The sequence below is a fragment of the Oreochromis niloticus genome, linkage group LG12, assembly GCF_001858045.2.
Source record: "Oreochromis niloticus isolate F11D_XX linkage group LG12, O_niloticus_UMD_NMBU, whole genome shotgun sequence".
NCBI classification, from domain to species: Eukaryota; Metazoa; Chordata; class Actinopteri; order Cichliformes; family Cichlidae; genus Oreochromis; species Oreochromis niloticus.
The window spans coordinates 15,849,625-15,857,850 of NC_031977.2; the positions used below are offsets into that span (position 1 = coordinate 15,849,625).

The 8,226-nt window shown below is 41.9% G+C and overlaps 1 long non-coding RNA gene across 1 annotated transcript; it reads left to right on the plus strand.

Annotated features, from left to right (window-relative positions):
- Positions 1-4,113: 4,113 nt before the first annotated feature.
- Positions 4,114-7,885, plus strand: LOC112841891 (uncharacterized). Its single transcript, XR_003213324.1, has 3 exons — positions 4,114-4,299; positions 4,572-4,686; positions 7,629-7,885. It is a non-coding gene; the product is annotated as an uncharacterized LOC112841891 (long non-coding RNA).
- The last annotated feature ends 341 nt before the right edge of the window (positions 7,886-8,226 follow it).

An 8,226-nucleotide genomic window follows, 5' to 3' on the forward strand; every position in this document is an offset into this window, starting at 1 on the left:
GGGATCGAGGGAGTGGGTGGTGGGTAGAGCCTGTGAGGACCACGGGGGCGTGTTTGAGGTCCCAACTTGGCAACATTAGGGTGAGGAGCTGGCAACCCCTCAGTCTTTTCATTGTTTATTGTTTACCCACACCGCGGACAGTAAACAATGGCACACCCACGCCTTGGGCAATCTGCGGTGGATGCTGGAGGTGAAGCTCCCAACCTTTCCTATTCCAACACACCACTGGGCCTTTATGGACAGACATAAAATCTCATTTGCTGTCTTTTCCTCTGCCATATTTTCCATTAAATTCTCCAATATATATATATATATATATATATACATAACACACATAATGTAAAAAAAATTCTTCTATCTCTCTCAGTCTCTTTCTTTCTGTGTGTGTGCCTCTCTCCCTACCTGTCTCTGTTTTGTGCAGGTCCCTGAGTGATGGTCAGATGCTGACTCTCTAAAACAGTACAAAGAAAAGGCTAAACCTTAAGTTGGTCCCTGACAGTACACCAAGGTGTTTTGGCCAGTTCAAGGTTAGATGCCCTGTCGACTCTTGCCGTCCATTTGTTTTCTTACGGTTTCTTTCAGTGTCTCACTCTCTGTCTTTCTATATGTATGTGGGCATGTCCTCACCCATGATGGGTCTCGTTAGCTGTCAAGTGTCATCTTTATTAGCGCTCTCGGTGAGTCAGAGGAATGACAAGAGAGAGCTAGGAGTCGGTCTTTCATTACCCCTGGCGACGGAAGTGTCATTCTCTCCATCTATTATTCATATTCTCTTTAATTTAACCAGGTAGAAGTAGCCTCACAGCCCAGCATTCACAGATATAGTGAGTCACACTAGCAAGACAAACATGGACATGGACATCTTTTTTTTTTTTAAGCCATTCCCTCTGAGACAATCTGCTTACTGACTGCCAGAACACATAGCAATTATATGTTAGACTCGAGGCTTAAAAAACTGTAAAGATATGAGTGCCATCTGTTACAAAAATGTTGAATATAGTCAGTCAAAAAGTAATCAAAATATTTCTGTCTGACAGTACACTCTATGAAAACTTTGAAATCATGAAAGGCTAGATGTGATTGTTTATATTATTACAAAGGGCTAAGGTTTTTCTATGTTTCATGCTTGAAAGGAGAAAATGCTAATCATTGCACAATTAATTATGAATATGATAACATATAATAACATTGTTATTTTTTTCTTTTGTTTGTTTGTTTGTTTTTTTCCAGACATTTCTTAAATTTGCTTTGGGAAAAAAAATCTTTAGGGAGTACCTACCTTGCCTACATTAGATAAAAAAGATCAAACTGCAAGCATACACTCTTTAATGCAAACACACACACACACACACACAAGCAAGCAATCATAAACAGACACTCAAAATCCACTCAAACCACCCAGAACACACACTGACTAAAGCCTTTAGGAGCTCCAACTTCTCAAAGTTGGAATGATAAGAAGAACAAGGAGAGCAGAAAAGAGTGAGACAAAGGAAAAAAAGAAAAGGAGATAGCGGGAGAGAGGGCGAGATAGAGAAAAACATTACATTTGCTAGCCTAGAATTAGAGCGTGAATGTATTGTCACTCAACTGAATGTTGCAAACTCCAGGTTCCCTCAAAAACAGGGACGTTTCCCTCACTGCCTTTTCCCCCTGAGGACTGGGTGCGTTTGGGGAGATAATTGACGAGTCCCTTGGCATGCAGTCAGTGAACGAGCACCACACTCAGCGACTCACAGCCACACAAAGCTCCCTCAGTGCGTGTATGTCAGTGTGTATGGCGAAACAACAAACTGGAAGGGGAGTGTGCGTATGTTTGTGAGTGCATGTATGGAAGTGTGGAAGTGTCCGCGTGTGCCCGTGTGTGGTGTGTGTTTATCAGAGGAGGAGGAGGAGAGTGGGATGATTATTCCTTTCTTTGTGTCGCGTAATCCATTTCTGCTAAGCTTGAGAGAGCACCCAGGAGTAATGAGAGATGAACCTGAAACAGCCAGACTCTATGAATACCCTTCCGAGGGAAGGCCTGTGCTTTTTCTTTTTCTTTTCATCCCTCTCTTTCTCCATGCCTCTGTCTTTCCTTTCCTCCGCCTGTGGAATACTTCTGTTTGACTAGCAACTGTTGTGTCTGAGCTGCTTTCTCAAACTATAAGACAGCTATGTCAGATCCGGTGTGATAGATTGAATGCCAGCTTTTTTTCCCCCCTTCCTTTCCATCTTTTTGTCACCAAAAAGCTAAATGCTTGCCAGACTAGAGAAATTGTAGGTATCAGAGTCATGTTCAAGAGGAAAGTTTTAATTGTTTACAGGGAAAGTTCTGTTGAGGTGCCAAAGTAAAGTTGGAATAAGAAGTCTTCTATTTAAAAAGCTTGGCTGTCTTCACCAGCAATTCTTGAAGTTTCGTATGACAGACCACAACATGTGATACTGACTGAGTATATGCAACATTTACTATGTTCTCTAGTTTTACATGTTGGTCATTGATTAGTCATTAGCAGTGCGGTGTGTGTTTTAAGACACACTGACAAGTCAAGAACAAAATACAAAATATACAAAAATACAAAAAGCCAAATTTAAATCTTAATAATCGATTTACTGTTTCATCTCTGGCAACTATGTGAAGGGAAAAGTTGCATTTTCATTTTAACCTTCTGCATGATCAGAAAATGTAAAAAAGGGAGAAAAAAATGCTAATTTGTCCTTAATTGCCCTTTCATTTCAACAAAACGCTGTATGTTTACTTTAGTCTACACGAAAAAATCCAGCTGATGAATTATGTTGAAACAATAAACATAAACTTAAAAAAAGACCCAAAATTTCAGCTTCAGTTTTCACATAACACTAAATAGAAAAATGCATAAACACGTATCCGTGTTGTTTCAAACTACAGAATACTTTGAAAAGCTGAGCTTCCTGTAACAGCTGCCAAACTGACGCTATAAATACTCACAACTGGCCAGCCTGCTTGTATGTCTGTTTACATGGTCAACATTTCAGCACAGCTTCTATTTATTCAGTGAGTTTGTTTATTAATTTTGAAGTCGTTGTGCAAAATGAAACTGTCTGATGTCGCTTAGCACTTATTTCAATATACGGACATTTAAAGGTGTTTTTTTTCCCTCTCGATTACAGCTCCGGTCTTCTATCGTCTCAGGCGAAGCGGATTTTCTCCTGAAATGTGATACACTGAAAAACAAAGAGCAACTTATTTTCATGTGCGGTTAAATAAAATTTGTCTGTTTAAAAATCACAGTTCGTACTCGTAAGAGGAAAAGAGAGAATCCAGCCAGACGTGACAAGAAACAATGACACAGGGCCAAGTTTCCTAATATTCTGACTGGAACCGTAAACACTTCTGCTAACAGATTGAGGAAGCTGTCATATCCACATTTGCCCGGGGACAAATTAATTCATAGGAAAATAAGAAGAACAGGCCGACACATAAGAGGATGTCTCAGCGTCAGACATACATATTAGAAAGACTATGAGAATCACTGTGTGAATCACTCAACCATCATCTCTTTAAGTGACAACAATAAGATAAATACGAACACTTTTATAACCTTCAGTTTCACATAAAGCCTGTAGATAAGGCTGAATAAACAGAGAGAAAATGTGCAAGTGTTTGTGTGATGTTGACTGCTTCGGAGTTTCTGAGTGTGCATGTGTGTGCGCACCGACATATGCGTGTGTATGTGAAAGAGAAAGCGCATGCCAGCAGAAGATTCAGCTGCGAGTGCAGTAGGCTCTTGCACTCAGTCAGTTTGTCCCTGCTGTGCACGCTCCCACCCAACGCCTCCATTCCCGACCCCCTGCAGAGGCCTCTGATTGCCGTGGAAACTGCACTTAAGGAGAAAATTAGGATTGCCTCCTCCCTAATTTAAAAGTACGGCTTAATTGGTTTCATTTATTACAGATGGAAATGCAAAATAAATGTTGTGGTATCTGATTTCATAGGTGTTCTTTTTTTATTTGCTTAGAGAGATGAGATGAAAATAAACAAATCAAACGACAGCTTAAATGAAGGAGCGCAGCTACTGCCGAACAAGCACAGCAGAAGACATAAAGAAACAGCAACGCAAAAGAACAAACGGGAAAAAAAACACACACAAAAAAACAACCCAAATGTAGACAAAATACATGCAAGCATAGAAAACATACGGTGGACACACACAAACACATATAAAACCATGCAGCGCTTCATAGAAACACCCTTTAAGGTACACTCAAGCAGGCTGAGTGTAGAGGTGGAAAATTACTGCTCTGATCCGACCTCCTCATGCACAATCAAGACTCAAGCCGGTGAGTTTGGTGCAGGTATATTTATCTCTTGTGGCATTTAAACAGACATGCAGCCAGAATTGAATAACACAAAAATCATTTTTTTTACACTCTGCTGCTTGAACAGCAAAATGTCCAACATGTCTTCACGTACGTATCTTTTGCATGCACCCGTTGGTGTGCACGTGCCATTTAAAATGAGTACAATTCGACATCAACATCTCTGAGGGGGTCATAAACACCGCTCTTCTTCTCTGGTCATCTTCATTCCTCCCAAACATTTCCTCGACCAGGGGTCTGCGCGATCACACCAGAAGGTGACACCAGCCGGTGGTCATTTCTCTCTCACTGACCGGTTCTGTGTTGGAACCACAACCACGCCATCGCCACGCGACGTCCCGGGGCCAGGTGAGCTTACCACTATCCACGGCACAACGCAAATATTACTCCAGTCTTTCTTCTGTACATATGCGCACAGGGGGCAAGCAGCGGGGCACGAGTGGTTAGTTTATTTCTGGATGTATTCATTACACAGTGAAAGGGTTGCAGTTGGGGCTAGGCAATTGTGGCGCCAGCGTGTGATTGTGGCAAGACAGCCTGACCGCTCAAAAATGGCTGAGCTAACAGGGACGGGAGTGGAGACGAGCCTTACACTTGCAGTCTTTGGCAAGTTTAGTCTCCTCGCTACACCCCTCACTCCCCACCAAACACACCTTATGATGATTATTTACCCCACTGAAACCACTATACGCCGAGACGGTTGACAAAAAAGCACCAGGGAGAGAGAGAGAGAGCACAAAAGGGCAAGGAGAAGAAAGAGGCTGCGAGATCTAAAGTGGAGAATCTGAGTCTTTTCTGCCTTCGCGTTGAAACAGGCAACTTCAGACGAGACAGCCACCAAGCAATCTTGGCAATCACATACTCTTCCACAAAGAAATAATAAGCAGCAACTGGAGAGCGCGAGAGAGAAATTGTGAGAGAAAGAGAAATGGGAGGGTAAAAAGTGAGAAATGGATAGAGTTAAGAGAAACTACTTCTTTGGAGAAGTAACTATGCTCAACCTCCCAATGTTGAGAGAGCAAGAAGTTTATTTGATGGCTCTGTACGTTTGAAATGGTGAAAAAACCTGCTCCTGTCACCTTTGCCTTTCTGTGGCCTGTGTTGCTGAGGGTGTTTCACTCTGGAGTTGTTGTGGAGCTGTTTTGTGATGAGAACACCCTGAGGGAGACACAGTGGGACACAGGGTGTTAGGGTTCAGCTGTGTTTGCTTGCTTACAACCCGAGGAAGAAGAAGGAAAAAAAAAAACACAGACATAAAATCAATGATGAGACTGTTAGTGGAGGTTTAAAAGAGAACGTTTAGACAGGATCCCTGGGTGGAAGGTGATGTAGTTGCAGTTTGTAAAAAGCATGTGATCCAACTCTTCACTGCAAAAGAGTGTGGGGCAAAAAAGCCTCTGTGTGAAATTGTGGTTTTGTGTGAAAACATATAGGAGTGATTGAGCCAGGGGATGAGTGAGCTTGAGAGCATGTGTTGATCTGTTTTTTTAGGTATTTATGTGAGGTGTAAGGGTGAAGGGGTGGGGAGTCGGTGCGCGGATGCGTGTGTGTGCTTGCGTGCGCATATGCGTACAAATGCTAGCGCTCTGGTTATCTTTTCTGTGTGTGGTTTAGAATGATAAATCACATCCCATTCTTTAACAGTGACAGCTCTTCGTGGCAGCAAATCTGATTCTGGCCTCTTAAATGAAGACATGTGGTTGAACGGAGGCTGTGAGATCTGAGGTTTGCGATGCCTCTCAAAGAGAATGTCTGAATGGGCCTTTTGATAAGAAAACAGCTTGAAGCCATCCCACACAGGCATGAAAACAGCATGCACCTCCCGTGCGAGAGCCAAACAGATTGGAGGGGATGTGATGTTGGATCTGTTCCTATTACCCAATGAGCCAAGTGCGCCGAGTGATTGACAATGATTAAGTGTAAGAGGGTATGCTAGTGTCATTCCCTGAAACATATTTCCTATGTGTCAGTGTGTAGGAGGGTTGGGCAGAGCTTGTCCATCAAAAAAGACAGGATGAATACGGCGTCCCTGTCATTTGCAGATCTTATCACTCTGGATCAAATTACTCTCTGTCGGGATACCTGAAGTATTATCTGATGTTTTCCCCCGTGCGATGGTAAAGTGTGCTATTTTTCTTAAGTGCAGTTCAAGCACAACAACAAAGAGGTGTATATCACAGACAAATAAAACTCCTCCAGCTTCGGAATGTGATCGTCCAAGTTTCAACTTGGAATCCGCGATGCAGTCTCTGCCAAGTTTCAGGAAAGCAGCGCTTGTTGACAAATTGGTTGAATCGTGATCAAGGCACCTGCCACATTAAGAACCTGAAACAGGCACCATTTGGCGGTTCACAAGGTCACTCGCTCCGTGTTGAGGAGAGGATGCGCGTGCCAATTTTTTCCTTTCAATCATATCGTGCATGCAGAGATTAACACCTACTTTTGCAGGGTTGGTTTTGGATCAGATGTAACAAAAAACGTATTTATAGGTGGCCCCCTTTCACGGCTGTTCTTTAATTCACTTTCTTCATGCGCCACGCAATTTTCATTACAGCTATATCACCTTGCAGTCTGTGTTTCAGCGCAGACTACAAGGCTAGGACTACAGGAGTACCCACTCTCGGTTACCTGCTTGTCAGTATTAGTGCCCTGCTGAGCTCAGTGTATGCTATATGTTTTCCCTAATTGCAACTGCATAGCAAAATATAAACACAAAATGGAAGTGGTTATGGCAGTTTCACAGCATAACAATAGTGCTGGCGGTGTAATGCTTTCATTTATTCTTAACGAGCTTCTAAGTGAATCTCGAGATATCATACAGTGGAGTGGCTTCCAAGAAAGTACAGGGGTTAATATTCTACTCCTTCCCATAAGTATTATTTGTCTGGTTCGCCAGGTAATTTTCAAACTTCAGTGGAAAAATGTATATTGTATACAAAAATAAACTCTATCCATTGCACTCATTAAAAAAAAAATCAAGCATTACTGGTGTGTGGTTGCAGAACTGCTGTATAAGCTCTATAATCTGCTACAATTATGGCAAGAAAAATCAAATACATAAATGATGACAATATCAACAACATAATGTATTACAGTGGATGGCGGGATAGCACAAAGACGTGTTGAAAAAAAATGTCTCTCTTGCTGATTTCAAGCAGACGGCACTTTTTTGGCTTACTGCACATGTCGTTTTCATGACAAATCACCGAATTGATTTGGAGAAAACATTTGGAGGAAAGTTTAATTCTCTGCTTAGCAAAGATTTAAATGTATGCACTATTTAATTACAGAAAACCAGAAAATGTGCCATCCAGGGAGCTTCAGTAGGAGAGTGAGAAACAATAAAAAAGAAGATGAAGAGGACGATAGTGAAGGAAGCAGCAACAGTTGCAGACAGTGCTCTCTCTCTCTCTCTCTTTTTTTTTCTCCATGAGCTTTCTCTCAGGTATGTTAAGAGGCAGCATGCTGCTGCTATTGCAGCAGCAGCAACAGCAGCAGTGTGTCTTTGGCTGACCTATTTAGGTAATTGCACTCTTCATTAAAAAAAAAAAAAACTCCATCTGTAAGAGAAATTATACTTCCCCAATGGTATCTAGGTAACATAATCTCCCTACGGCGGACTAATTGCATGGCATGATAACCTCATAGGCTCGGCCTGTTTAATTTTTCATCTCTTTTCAAATAATTATGGATCAGTAGAGAGAGGTATTGATTTGATTCATTAACTTCCTACACTGAGCCAAGGTTAACGATTACACAGATCCCCAATTACTCGGTAAAGATCCACTGGTCTATTTGATTTGATTGGGTTCCACTTTATTATTGGCAAAGGTTGTCCTGAACCAGGAGCAGGGACTAAGGAGCAGACCTACTGTAAATGCACAATCC